This window comes from Colobus angolensis, unplaced genomic scaffold (assembly GCF_000951035.1).
Source record: "Colobus angolensis palliatus isolate OR3802 unplaced genomic scaffold, Cang.pa_1.0 Scaffold80, whole genome shotgun sequence".
NCBI classification, from domain to species: Eukaryota; Metazoa; Chordata; class Mammalia; order Primates; family Cercopithecidae; genus Colobus; species Colobus angolensis.
In genome coordinates, this window is record NW_012121821.1 from 1995244 (window position 1) to 2010531 (window position 15288).

The 15288-nt window shown below is 41.0% G+C and overlaps 1 long non-coding RNA gene across 1 annotated transcript in view; it reads right to left on the reverse strand.

Moving 5' to 3' along the window:
- Positions 1–15288, reverse strand: part of LOC105502632 — a 133697-nt gene that overhangs the window by 32825 nt on the left and 85584 nt on the right. The window contains exon 4 of the long non-coding RNA XR_001000367.1: positions 5590–5667. This is a non-coding gene — a long non-coding RNA (uncharacterized LOC105502632). The remainder of the gene's footprint in view (positions 1–5589; positions 5668–15288) is intronic.

Below are 15288 nucleotides of genomic sequence, written 5' to 3' on the forward strand. Positions count from 1 at the left end.
GCTGCTGCTGCTGCTGCTGCTGCTGCTGCTGCTGGGTAGTTACCAGGAAGAGCTCACTTCCTCCTTCCTTGGGATCAAAAGGGGTTGCAATTTCTGTGATCAATTTTGTGTGGTTAGACTTTCTCAGAATATCCTGAATGTGGAAATACTCAAAAGCCCATAATCTGGATAATAGTGGTCTGTACTGGCCACATCCCTTAGGAAAGGCTCAAGAAACCTGGGTCAAAAAATTTATAAACATTTTTTGGCTCATGTGCATTCTACATTGAATTGGGCGAAACATTTCCTTCGGGCTACCTGATACACAGCAATCTGAAGTATCATTGTGGCCTTCTACGCTTATCCTTGGAAGTCCTGCCTGGGTCCTTTCCCTGTGTAGTCGTGAAGGAATGCTGTTCCAAAGACATAGGGTCAGAAGGGCACAATAAATCAATCCAGATACACCCCTAATGAATGGCAAATTAAACAGCATTTGTTTTAAGTTCATAGGTCCTCTTGGAAGATGCCTTTTTAGTGCAAGTAAAATTCCTGGGTTGCAGGTATGAAAGGCTATGGGAGTGGGGTGTGGAGGGCTCATAGTCTCTGGGTCGTTTTAGCCACAGTTTTTAAAAGTGCCAAAAATATCGCCAAAGTTAGTTTGCCCGGCTAACTGTGAATGTGCAGTGCTTTCTGCAGCCCTTACCCTGAGACAGAATTGTCTGATTGCTGTGGATTCTGGAGCCACCCAGACTCTTGCTCATTGGGTTCCCCCCTTGCTCATTCAGGTGGTGATACTGGGCTGGATAGGTGTTTTTGAGAACCTGCCATCCTCAAGGCTGCAAAGATTGAGCTAAAACAAATCTTCCAGTCACATACAATTCTAGCAAAATCACGGAGACACGGCCTGTGGCATTGAGAAGATTAAATTACCAAGCCCGCTGTGCCCCCTCCCCCAAGTAACTGGAATAAACTTGTTAGAGCTGCATCAGAAAGAACAGAATAGCCTTTAGTCTTCCACAGCCCCTAAGCATTTTGGTAATAAATAATAAAAAGTATTTATTACATGTTACAGTGACATTGTGGAATTCAAATGCAGTTAGCCATAACATTTTCTTCCTCAAATGTTAAAAAGAAAGAAAAAAGAATTAGGAGTGGAGAGGCAGGACAGCGGGAGCAGTGGCTTTAAAACCTGAGGAATGTGGTAAAGAGAGCCTTGTGTGTTTTTTATAGTCGTAGAATGGGGGTAGAAGGTAGGGGGAAAACATGGGCAGGAAGTCAGGGGATTAGGGCTGCAGGCCTGTCGGTGCCACTGTCTGACTTTGCTACCTTGAACAGGAGGACTACCTTCGCTCCATCGCAGCTTCGCAGTTATCATCAGATAAAAGGGTTGAGAGCCTTCCTGTTTTATCAGCTGTTTATTCAGTTCTCTCAAAGACCTCTGTGTCAGGCTTCCCTGAAGTTCATTCTTCTTCTTTTTTTTTTTTTTTTTTTTTTTTTTTTGAGACGGAGTCTCGCTCTGTCGCCCAGGCTGGAGTGCAGTGGCGCGATCTCGGCTCACTGCAAGCTCCGCCTCCCGGGTTCACGCCATTCTCCTGCCTCAGCTTCCCGAGTAGCTGGGACTACAGGCACACGCCACCACGCCCGGCTAATTTTTTTGTATTTTTAGTAGAGACAGGGTTTCACCATTTAGCCAGGATGGTCTCGATCCCTGACCTTGTGACCCGCTCGCCTCGGCCTCCCAAAGTGCTGGGATTACAGGCGTGAGCCACCGCGCCCGGCCGGTACACTCTTCTGAACCATGCTTCCTTTCAACCAAAAGGGGCCAAGCTCAGTCTGAGTAATGGGCAAGGGACAAAGAAACAGGCCCTGTGTTTCCCTTGCCTCAATTTACCGTGCTGTGGACTGGACAGCAATGTCTTCCCTAGACTGACTCCCCACAACGCTACAGGAAGCATCTGGCCATAGAGGATAGTGGCTAAAAGCATAAGCTCGGAGTCACGTTTTTGGCTTGGATTCTAGCCCCGATTACCTGTAACTGTATGTTCCATTACACTGGGACCTTGAGCAACTTGTTTAATGTCTCTGAGCCACAGAGTCCTTATTTGGAAAATGGTATATTATATCTAAAAATGAATGACAGGACCTAGTATAGTCCTCGACACATACACTCTCAATTAATGGTAGCCAAAGAAATGAGCAATAATAAAGATGTTTCCTAGGCCTTAGTCTTATACTAGTAACTAAGGGTAAATGATGACTGGGAGCAGGGAAGAAGAGTGCCTTATTTGTATGTAGGAGCCTCTGGCAAGCACACATGAGCTGTTGTAGGTGCTGGCTGGGGAGGTACCACAGCACATCTTAGGAACCATGCCTGCATTTAAGGAAGGACCGCAAAGGCAAGAAGCAGGAATGAGAGACCTCTTGGGAAAAAAAAATGTGGATTTTACATTCACTCATTCATTTATCTAGCACTGAGGAGCTATTGCAGTTGTGGCTTTTGGTTACTTGTTCATGTGTTAGACCTTTGCTAGCAGGATTACAGAGATGAATGGCACCATCCTTGCTCTCAGGAAAGTGACAGTCTACAGTGCTAAAAGCAAACTGGCAGTGACAATAGAAGATACTAAGTCTGAGGAAGATAAGCACAGGGAGCATGGGAGGTGGGGTGACTGTTCTGATTTGTCCAGGACTATCTTGATTTTAACACTAAAAGCCCACATTCCAGGAAGTCCCTCTGTCCCAAGCAAACAGATAGTTGGTCACCCCAGTGGGAGGAGCCAGAGGAGTGGCAGCACCTGAACTAATCTTGCCAAGTCAGAGAGGGCTTCTTGGCAGAAGGGATGGCCTACAAGGAAAGTAGGAATTAGCCAGGCAAGGATGTTGATGAATTGGAGATGGAGTGGGTCTTAAGTAGAAAGAATCCCATATGCAAAAACCTAAAGGCAGGGGAGACAGTGAGGAAGTGGGGAACCCTGGGGAGAGAAGGTGGAAGGCCTTTCTTTGCTATGGACACTAATTGCCCTCCAAATGTGTTCCTCTTCTTGATCTCTCCTCTGACTCATGTTGATTGAGAATGTAGATCTGCAAAACTGTAGGAGATGCTGTCTAGGCAACTCTCACAGTAGCAGGGAGAAAAGAAGGAGAATTTTTCCCAAGATCCCTTTCAAGTTTTTGATTCTAAACCAAGAATCCATACCATAAGGCCATCCATCAGGGAGGTGTTCACGCGGTGTATAAGGTAAATAGCCTACGCCTTCCCTATGTATTTCAGCCACCTTGAAGAGTGACACAAGTCATCACACAGTTGATTTGCCGGCAATGATGTGTCCATCACAAAGTGAACCAGCATGGATGTGTTTGCTGCACCACTACCAGCCGGCTAAGCCACCATGGAGATGCAGGTTTAATTATTTTTTTTTCTAACTGAAAAAAAAAAAAACCCTTTTCTGGTGAGGCATCACACCCTTTCCCATGCTCATGAAGACCTAGAGAACCAGCTGGAATTTGTTTTTCCCCATTATTCCCTAAATATTTGCTGTAAAGAATGCTCTTTTATGTGACTTGTTTCTGTCCTTTACAGAGCCTATTCTGTAAATAGGAACAGTATTAAATCAAGAGGGTACCTGTTTTTCTTTTCCCAGCACGTCTTTCCCAAAGCGAATCACTTTGGGAAAGGTGATTTCTAGATTGTTAATCCTTTAGCTATGTGTTTCATCCTCTAATATCAGGCTGGTGTAGACACACTGGGAAAAGAAATAAAAACTTAATGTCTTTTCTAATGCCTCTCCCAGTGAAGAAAAGAACACGGGGAGGAAGGAGTCTTGACATCACTTAATAAAGCTTTATGAGTAACTCCTTTACTACCATAGATAACATTGCTAATGCATATTGCTCAATGAATGAAAATGTCCCAGGCTATACTTTACAACAGGCAGAAAACTTTGAGCTGTCTTGCCAATGCTTTATACTAAGTGCCAAATCCTTATTTCTTTCTTAGGCATTTATTGTAATAACATGAATCATGATGCATCACTCTGGTATTCGTGTGGCTGCTCAGTGTTAAGTCCCCAGGACCTCCATGGAGTTGACTTTATTTGGTTTTTCCACTTCCGTTTCTGCGCGAGAGCTACATGAACTCAGACATGAAGGCTCACAGGAGCTCAAGTGGGCGGCCCTTTCTGTTGCTGTTTTGGTCTGCCTGTACTCAGTGGTTGTGGTATGTGCAGACCTGAGCACTTCAGGGGACATTCAGCTGGAACTATCCCCATTTCCTCTAGTTTCCATTAAAACAAGAGACTTAGGATGATATTCAGGAATGCTCAGACAGTTGCAAACCTCTGGGGCACTTGGAAGAAATGTGGCTATTAGTAGAATTTTTGAGCATTGACGTATATGTTTTCTAACTTCCCATATATAATCCTGAGAGTGGGGCTGGATGTTAAACCCTGGAAATAGGGAGTTTCCAGAAAACCATTCAAGGTATCAGTATCAGGTTTTTGACTTGATGAAGAGTTTGGATGAGTGGCTTCTGTATATAAAGGTTAATAGTGCCTATTTCAAAGCCTAAATGGAATGCTGTGCTCATCTCCAACTTTGTGAATGTTCAATTGGCACAGTCAACTTATTCACTTTGAAAGTCTTAACCATGCTGGTGAACCAGCAGGAGTGCTGTTGGGAATATTTAACATAAGCAAAAAGGAAAGGTAATGAACATTGAGAGCAATTGAAAGGATGATCCAGTGAAAAATATGTGGCCTTACCTGAGTGTCTCAGCTGAGCATCAGTCCAGCGGAGCACCAATCACTTGCAGTGGCTGTGGCAAAGACAGTGATGGCTTATTCATTGATTTGTACAATAAATATTGTGCCCTCACTATATGCCACTTACTCTGTTAGGCACTGGAGATACCATTCTGGACAAAACCAGACGTGCTCCTGTCCTTCCAAGCCTAACAATTTGGCCCAAGAGACAGATATTGATCAAGTAGTCACATAAAAATAAATAAAACGTCAACCTTGACATTGACAAGGAATTGGACAAGGTACTATGAAAGGCCTTGACCTAGCTCAGGATATAATGATTGGGCTGAGACTTAAAAGATGAGAAGTAATTAACTAGGATACCACAGGAGGGAAGAGTGCTTCAGGCAGAGGAAACAGCTTGTGCATATGAAGTTGAGTGGTTCACCCAGTCATAAAATTAATAACTGGTAGATTCAGAGATGGGTGAAGAGCTCTAGGGGTCTCAGTTAGGAGTTTTACTAACCCTATCTAATAGACCTTTTGCATAGTTCTATAGCTATGCCGTTGGATACAGTAGCCATTAGTTATATGTGGCTATTAGCCCTTAAACTGTGTTTAGTGTGACAAGGAACTGAAATTTTATTTAATTTTAATTCATTTAAATATAAATAGCCAAATGTGGCTACCATATTGGAAAGCACAGATCTATATGAACCAAGTCCTGAACTAGCCCAAGCTACATAGGGCAGAGGGTTATTAAAGAGGAGAGGAAATAATTTTTTTTTTTCTGAGATAACAATAAGCACATTGACCCAGGGGCTTCATTCATTCACTCTCACTCAAAAACATAAATTTATTGGGTACTCACCATGTGCCAGGCACTAGGCTAGACCTGGAGCTTCTCTGATTAACAAGACCAATCTCCCACTCTTGAGGTGTTCAGAGTCTAATGAGAGCAGAAACACTCACAGTAATAATAGCAATACATTGTGGTTGAATTGGCAGGACTTTGCTTTTTTAGGGTTGCTTACAATAGGAAGAACGGAGGGATCATTCTTCTCTAATCCAACACTAGGTATGCTCAACCCTATAGGTAAAGGTCATGGTTTCTAAATCCCAACTGCTCCATACTCCAAGGTCTTCAAATAAAGAGGGAAGGTTTTAATATAACACACTACACACTTTAAAAAAAAATCTCCCAAATTCAGTATACCAGTAGAAAAAAAGAGGTGGATTTGCTTTTCATATAGGCCTTGCATGCCTCTTCATATGTAGGGCATCTATTGCTGAGTTTGGGGAAGTTGGGCCCCACCAGTTGAAATTCTTCATAAATAGGTCGTGAGACTTTTACTCAAGGATCCGGGAAGTGACATCAAATTTTAGTCAGAGCCAAGCTGTATTTTCATGAGACTTTCAGGCATTGACTTTTGCTTCTCACATGGGCTAAAAAGGGAGCTAATAACTTTTACATGTTTTCTAAAAGCACTTTCTCACAAGCAGTGGCTGTACAAACACTTCAAACACTTAAACCTTCCTGCTATTACACACAGAATGCCAACAGTTATTACATCATTGTGAAAAACACTTCCTGATACTCAATTATACTCATTATGCCTAAATATTTAATTCCTGCCAATACCCAATTTAAATCGTCACTTCAAAATAATTTGTTTCCGATTATTGGGATCTACTAAATTACCTCCTTAAACCTATCACCTGAAAAAACATTACATGCCAGGGAGAATAAAGAGACCTTCCCCATTACAAACTCAGGACACTTGCCCAGGGAGCTTCTCCTTATGGCACACTGGTCTCTACAGTGTGTTCTGGCTTACAGCTTGTCCCTCCATCTTGGAGAGCCAAGGAGGAGGAACTCAGATGGTGTGCCCCACTGACCTAGTCTGTCAACAATGACTGCTCAGCAAAATTAGTGGGTGTGGGGTGTGGAGTAAAAAATACAGAAGCAGAGGCTTACTCAAAATGCACTTAATGAGAACCATCTAGGGGGACTGGAAATACATATTTTTAAAAAATATCTCAAGGGATTCACAAATGATTGGTTAACAGACTAGAAAATACTATTGTATTCAATTAGCATATTTTACCATTACATTTATGACATAATTTTCAGTGTGAAGTTTGTCAGTGTTTCTTTTTCCTCTGAATTAGACAAGTACCTCAGGACTTCTTAATACCAAAGTGACTCTCCCTCATCTGTATTATTGCTGATAGGGCATTGCATTTCCACCAACAATACTAACCTAAATTTCTCCATATGTTTCTTTTTTCATCAATGCTTCTTGCACTTCATTTGTTTTTTTTGGGTTAAATTTTGCTCCTGCTAAAGTATATCCTTTGGTATTTCTTTCCATGAAGGCCTTAGTAGTAAACATTTTTAGTTTTTGGAAGTCTGAACATATCTTTATTCTTGTATCATTTAAGAGTGAAACTTTATCAGGATATAAAAAGCTAAAATAATAATCGTATCCCATAAGCACAGAGAAGATATTATTCCATTGTCTTCTGGAATCCATTGTTGCTTATGAGAAGTCATCTGTTAATAATCTAATTATCTTTACTTTAAAGGTAATTTGTCTTTTCTTTCTGGTAATATTTATCTTTATTTTCATGTAGTGTGGTTTCAATGATATGTGTTTAGGTTCAGATTTGTGCTTAATTATCATTTTTGGATTCCATGTTCTTTTTCAACTTAAGGATTTATAATTTTCTTTAAGTTCGAAAATATTTCTACCATTGTCTTCAAATAATACCTCTTGCCCACATGTTGGGTTGTTCATTCTATCTCCATGTCTTTTTATCTTCTCTTTTATATGCTTAATGTCTTTATCTTTTTGAAAAGTGTTTTCCTGAGGGAAAATTAGTAAATTAGAGGTAAATGTCAGGAGGTCACTTTACTGTTTCACTCATATATTCAGGCTCTAAAGTATTTTTAGTGACTATATTTTTCATTACTAGAACCTATATTTGCCATTAAAAAAAAATCCCAACTTTTTTTCCAAGACATTTTTGCACATTTCTTTCTTTTTCTCATGAATATTTTTAAAATGCATATTAAAAACCTCTTTCAGATTTCTTAACTATTTCTATTCTTGTGCATTTGCTCAGTCTTTCATGGAAGTTTATTATGTACCTGTGAGCTCATCTTCAGGGAGAGTTATTTTTCATAGGGGGCATCTCTTTGAAGAGGTACAAAGTTTGCTTGTGGACCAGTTTTTATGTTAATTTCTCATTCTTGTATTATATAGGTAGCATTAATTGAGAATCTGCCATTGGACAGAGTGGTCTTGGGGTTTCTGTTTCTCATAAGTGACTTTCCCCTCTTCACAGTTCCACATACCTGACCTGATGGAGAGAGTTTTCCTAGTGTTTTATCAAGACAGAACTTCCCAGCACCTAGATTTAGGCAGAATTCAGGATCTAGCTTTACAGCACACATAGTGCTTTCAACATCAGTCCTGCATAGCTGATACTTCCCTAAGCCCTAGGAGTATTCCACTTCAAACATGTCTGTAAGAAATTTTATTTTCAGCTTCCATTTTGAGCTCTTTGAGTAATGATTAAAAGCGTAGAATCTAGATTCTGACCACTTCGAATTAAAATAAACAGCTCTGCCACTTACTAGCTGTATAACTTTGGGGAAGTTGCTGAATCTCTCCATGCCTTAGTTTTCTCAGCTATAAAACTGTGACAATAACTTTCTCATGGAGTTGTGGGGATCAAATAAGTTAATATAGGTGAAATACTGAGGATGGTGCCTGACACACAGCAAGCATTAAATATATGTTTGCCATCATAATCTTACTTTCAGCTTGCCTATATATTAAACTTTTTTGTTAATACATTATATATATATAGGCATATGTTAACATATATTTAATAGATATAATTTTGTTAAATATATTTTATTAGGTTATATATGTGTCCTATATATAAGTATATATTAACATATTTTAATATACATAATTTTGTTAAATGTATTTTATTATATGTACGTCTTATATATTTTCTTTCATAATTTGAAAAATATGTTTTATATATGGATAGCATAAGATTTTCATTCTGTTTTAGAAATATGGCCTTTCTAAAGTGAAGGCACAGTGGTAACAAGCAGGATATGGGAAGCTTATATTATATTCAGTTGCTATATGCAGGATTTGGGGCCTCTGACTTCTCAATGGTTGAATTCTTTTTTCCTCATTAAAGGCTTGGCTGGGCTCTGCTATCCTTCTCTCCTTCCCATGGCTGTCACTGCTAATCTTCACAAATTCATCTTTATTTTGAAGGTCATGGAACTCCAGAGATGTTTAGATGTATTTGAGCTGGCAGGAGAATTATTTTACTTCATTCATTCCTACATACAAAAGGTTTTTTATTTTGTGTTTTACCATTTTATTTGACCACACCAGCAAGTCTGTTTAACTGAATGTGGTATTTTCACAAGGAATAATGATCTGAGGAAAGGGGGCCTGTTCCCGAAAGTGGGATTGTAGATGCTAGTCTTGGCTCAGTTTCTGGGGTTTATTAAAAGAGTGTTTATAAAACCACTCTGTTTTTATTTACCAAGAATATTAGTGGGGGAAAGGGGCAAGAAAAAAATGGCCTGGGACTCAAAATTCTCTGAGGATAAATCAATCATTAAGTAGATCATATTTACATGAATAACCAAGACTTGATGTGATGTGTCAGCCTGCTCAGCTCCTAGCCACAGGTCAGCAAGGATTTAATGCACAATCAACCTTCTCTCATTCTACAGAAAAAAATGAAGAAACTAGTCAACTAAGCAGCAGGCTGCTCTAAGGTTTCTTGAGTAGAAGGGTGATCTGTGTGCAATAAAGAGCACCACTTTTTGTGAATCCGTCTCTCTTTCCTTTCTTTCTTCCTTTTGGAAACCTAGCAATGGCTGTGAACATTATGGTGACATATAGTTTATCAGAGGCCCTTACTATGCTTTTTTTTTTTTTTTTTTTTTTTTGAGACAAAGTCTCATTCTGTCATTAAGGCTGGAGAGCCATGGTGCGATCACAGTTCACTGCAGCCTTGATCTCCTGGGCTCAAATGATCCTCCTGCCTCAGCCTCCCGAGAAGCTGGGACTATAGGTGTACATCACCATGACCAGATATTATTATTATTTTTTTTTTTTTTTTGTAGAGACAGGTCTCACTATCTTGCCCAAGCTGGTCTCTCACACTCCTGGGCTCAAGCAATCTTCCCACCTTGGCCTCCCAAAGCACTGGGATTATAGACATAAGCCACTGAACCTGGCCTCTTACTATGCATTAAAACACTACTTTTGGCAATAAAAGCCCCCAAAGACAATCCTGAACTTAGGCAGGGAGTCTGACTGTGCACTCCATAAAATGGTGTTGAAAACTGTGTGAGCACACATGCATATTTTTTGGTTTGGAGTCGAGAGAAGGGACATGGAGCCAGAGCACAGTGAGACACCCATGGGCTGGGAATTCCTCTCTGCCTGGCCTCGTTCAATCTACAAATTACTAAACGGGTAGAGTTACTAATACAGGGCATGGCTTTGATGTGTATAACACAAAAATGTTTCTAAAAAACAAGACAGAGTTGAATAATTCATTTATTCTGAGTTCTGTAGGTAGACCCACTGTTCTTTCAGAGGGAATCAATACATGGTGGATAGAGAGGTTAGAATTAAAAATTTTAATCCCAGATGTGTCAAGGCATAATTAATTCATTAATTAATTATCTCAACAAATACTTATCAAATGTCTACTATGTGTCAGACACTGTAGCAGACTCTGGAGATATAATGAAGAACAATGCAGACACAGCCTCTACTTTCTTGGAATTTATAAGTTGTATGCTGATAAGCAAATAACTTTGTCTCTCTGAGAGTCATTTTTTAATCTGTAAAATGGGGTTGTAGCAAGGACTAAATGAGAAAATGTATGGGAAAGTGCTTTATAAACACTAATGTTTTCTGTATACTGAAGATCACACATACATACACATGCACAATTGTCTTCCATTCATTGCAAAGTGTAATGAAAGATCAATGAAGTTGGATCAAAGAGCACATGACATAAATTAAATCTTTATATTTATCAAAAGGGGAGGTTGTGTGGAGACTTTCTTAGGAGTGAGTTAGGAACTTGAAGATGACTGAGGCATCCCTCGAGAGTTTTTGAAGGAGCTAGATTATAAATTATAAACCACCCTGAGCGTTTTTTATTCCCTTCTGTATGCACTCTTGGGCTTTTGGAACAGTGCTCAGAGGATAATCTGAAAGGCTTCAAGGTCAAGGATGGAGAGAAGACAATGTAACAGTCCAGTCCAGCTCTGACCACCTGCAGAAATGCCTGGAGCAAGCTAGTCCCAGGAGAATCCTCTATGAGATCTCAGGAAGCAAGAAAAGGCTCTATGGAGGGAATGGCTTTTAGTGGATACTTTGTGATTGGAGGAGAAAGACTGACCTCAACTTCTCTTTCTCCATGCTGTTTTTTAAAACCATGCTGAGGTGCACACTCTAGACAGGGTTGGGCATAGAGACAGGCAAAGAAGATCAGAAACTCCAAGAGCCTCTTGTAATGACAGGCCACTGAGCTGGAGCCTTCACCTCAGCCATCTGTGGCTCCTCCTTCTTTTCTAGACCAAGGACACATGTCAAGTACTTGTTACTGTAGAAGAATAAAGATAAGTGATGTGTTATTCTCTGAGGAGTTTAAATTATGACATCCAAAAAAGAGAAAGTATTGTGACACCAGAAACAGAACCAGAATGACAAATTAATGTCATAAACCCATTCATTTCTTCAATTTCCACTGCTGCTACCTTTGGTGGAGCCACCTGGGGAACAGGCAAAGTCCTCTTTATTGATCTAATTTTTTCTCTAGGTTTCCTCAAATGCATTCTCCATACAAAAGCCAGCAGTTTTTTTTTTTTCCAGATAAATTCAGATTATGTCTCTTTCCTGTTTAAAACTATTCCATGTCTTCTCTTTGCACTTGGAAGAAACCCCATTCTCTTTGCCTTGACCTAGAAGTCCCTTCATGATCTGGTCCCTAACATCTCATCAAAGGCATCTCCTATATGTAACCTCTTTCCCTATACTTCCATCCACATTGGCCTTTTCTTATCCCCTCAAATTTTCCAAACTTTTCTGCCTCAGGACCATAGCATAGGCTGTTTCTTTAGACTGGAAGGCTCTTCAATGGCTGATTCTTCCCCTCGACTCCAAGAGGCCTCACTAGCATCCTGACTTGGGGAAATCCTCCTCTGTTCTCTATTACAGAACTCTGGTTGCCTACTTCAAAGCACCTGTCCCGAGCTGTAATGCATGCACCTGTTTATTTGTTTGTCTCTCTGTTGGAATAAACTGCAAGATCCAGGTGGGATAAATCTATGGTTACTCACCACACCCTTGCACTTGAAACTCAGGATGATGTAAAAAAATATTAAAGGAATAAATACAAGTTTGACTTTCTCCTTAATTTTTCTTACAGAGAGCAGGGGTGATTGCATAGGGCATAACTTCCCCATGCCTCCCTACTTTTCCACATGCAGTTGCTTCTATCTGGGCTGCCTTTTCCCCTTGGCTGATCTCCAAATTCCTACTCATTCCACTTCCAGAACCAACACCACCCTTTCTCCTTCTGTGAAATCTTCTCTTATATTCTCTTTTTTGTGTCTTCACACTATCACATAGACCTCTGTTTTGTAATTATGTGTGTATCTTCCTGTACTCCTTCCCTTTCATTGTGAATTCTCTGAGGACAAAAAGCTTATCTTATTCCTCTTTCCATCTTTAGCCCTAGCGCAGAATATGATATTCACATGATATACACATGCATGGGGAGCCTACAGATTTTATACATGTCATAGAGAAGGGCCCAGGGAAAGCTGGCCACTCTTTGGCGGCGATGTCTGCCCTTGGTTCCTCTTGCTGAACAAAGGATGGTCTATGAACAGGAAGGATGGGATGCTCCCTCCCCACTGCCTGCCCCACTCAGAAGTGAAGGCAGCTTGTACTCAGGCCGAATAGGGTTTCCCAATCCTTCGAAAGGAAAGCATTCTTCGGGCAGATTTTCAAGCTGAAACCATCCGGAACAAAAGCTGCTTCCAGTGGTGGCCGAGCAGACCAGTGCCCCTCTCCCTACGGCCCTAGTACAATTACTACCTAATGGGAGAGGGATGTGAAGTCTTCAGGTGAAACATTTCATCAGGGCCACTGTCAGCCAGTGAGAGAGAGACCTGTGAGCTCGCCAGTTGATCACGTGGGACAGTTAGAGGTGCCCAAGCAGCAGAGAAAGTGAGGAGGAGGAGAAGGAGGAGCAGCAGCAGCACACAGCCTGCCCGGTCCATTTTCACCACGCTTCCTTCCCCCAGTGGCCACCATTGGATTCTGTATAACCCATGGTTGGGAACTCGGGCCCTTGAAAATGAGGCACTGTTCCCTGCCAGGCAGAGAGTCCGAGAGGAAAGCTCTTCGTCTTTGAAGGAAATGTGAGCATCACAACTGAATGTCTTTTAATTAACTTAGGTCCACATTTCTGCCAGACTTCCCAACTTTTTTTTTTTTTTAACATTATCTCTCTTGACCTGCCTCCCAAGGACCCTCATGTTCTCCTGTCCATTTCATCCCTCTTCCCAAGGAGAGGACTGGGATACCCCAGCAACATTCCAGATGTTTCTATCTCTTTGCACACTGCTGAAAAGCAACTGTTCGGGCAATAGTTTCTGAGGTCCTGTGGAATGGAAGGCAACGCCTACCTATGCTCAGGGATAAATTGAAAAAATAATAATAACAACTACTTCTCCTGAAGGCCAAGAAAAAATTCAGTGGAACTCGTGGGAACTTCAAATTATGAGGGAGGCCATTGGAGCAGTCCTGCATTTAGTAATAATCCTTGAGTCACGGCCGCCCAGATACTGCCTCCGGGTCTGATTTTCCTTTGAGGCCTTGGAGTATATACTCAGATGAACATGAGTTTAGAGTTTTCAAAGGTCCAGGTTGGCTAGTGAGTTGTCTGTAAACTGGCTGCTGCCTACCAGAACAGGCATTATCTTAATGGTACTGATAGATCTGAAGTGTCACACATCATTAAAATAGCTGATTGATTAGTAGAAAATAATTAGCCTGCCCTGCGTTGCTGGAAAGACTTTTGGCATACCAAGAAGGAGATATGGAAGGGACGTGGGGTCATCCATCTTTTGATCATTTGTTTTCCATCCAACGTGATGAAAAAGGCCCTGATAACCCTTAGGGAAAGGAAGGAATATAAACATGTCTTAGTTCTTCTCTGCCATTTACTCAGAGAGAAGCTATCTGCAGACTTTCTGGAGTGTGGTGTGTTTATTCCAGTTACGTAGACACACTCCTTTAAATCAAACACACTGTTAGTGCCTTGGAGTTGTAAATCAGTGGTTCTTTTCAAGTGACTTGATAGAATGTGATATTCTACTTTCCCTTGACAGGATATAAACATCGAAACCTAAATATTATAATCAAGTCCAGCCATTGGCAGGACCGTGAAGAAGGACACGTAGATTCTAGTAGCTTTTCAATGTCCTTCTTGCCTTTCGTGGTATCTGTCTTCCTCTGGATGTTCAATAGTCATTCTCTTTCACTACTTGAGAGATAAGTTGACAAACTTATTTATATTCAGGAGTGATGTGGTTTAAGGCATTTTTATGTTCATAGACATTTGCACAAAGAACCTTGAGCCAAAGGGTGTCTCTGGGGAGGTATTTTGCTGGCATGATGGGCCTTGTCAGTACCCTGGAAATCAAGTTGTCAAACTTGCAGGCCATCAGTACTCTGATGATACTACACTCTTGGAGAGGCTGGGGGCAGAGTAAGCAGATCTGGATCACCTGGGGGCCTTCGGTTGACCCTTAGATGCACCTCCTGCCTCCCTCCACACCCTTTAGCCTCCATCACTACTTTAAAAAGCCACTGTTACAGATGAAAGCATATTATGCTCAGATTAGAAAATAAAATGGTGAAACACTGTTGGTCTGGAGAACAGAGTCTGAGTTTGGGAGCTGGCTGGAATTGGGCATTCTGACCCTTTTCAGGCAAGTGACCTTGGGCACATTACTTACTGTCCCCGAAACAATTGAACAAGATTGCTCTGAAACTTGCATAAAATTAATGCAGGACAAAATGCTTAGTCAGGTTGGGTGGGGTGGCTCACGCCTGTAATTCCAGCACTTTAGGAGGCCAGGTGGTCAGATCACTTGAAGTCACGATTTCGAGACCAGCCTGGCCAGCATGGGGAAACCCTGTCTCTACTAAAAATATTTAATACAAAAAATTTAGCTGATCTTAGTGGTGGGTGCCTGTAATCCCAGTTACTCAGGAGGCTGAGGCAGAAGAATCGCTTGAGCCCAGGAGGTGGAGGTTGCAGTGAGCCAAGATCATGCCCCTGTATTCCAGCCTGGGTAACTAAGTGAGACTGTCTCAAAAAAAAAAAAAAAAAGAAATAAGCTTAGCCAATAAATATTAGTTTTCTTCCCTTTTAAAATATAATCAGAAACTCTGAATTTCACCTGAATATAATTTGTTGACATCAA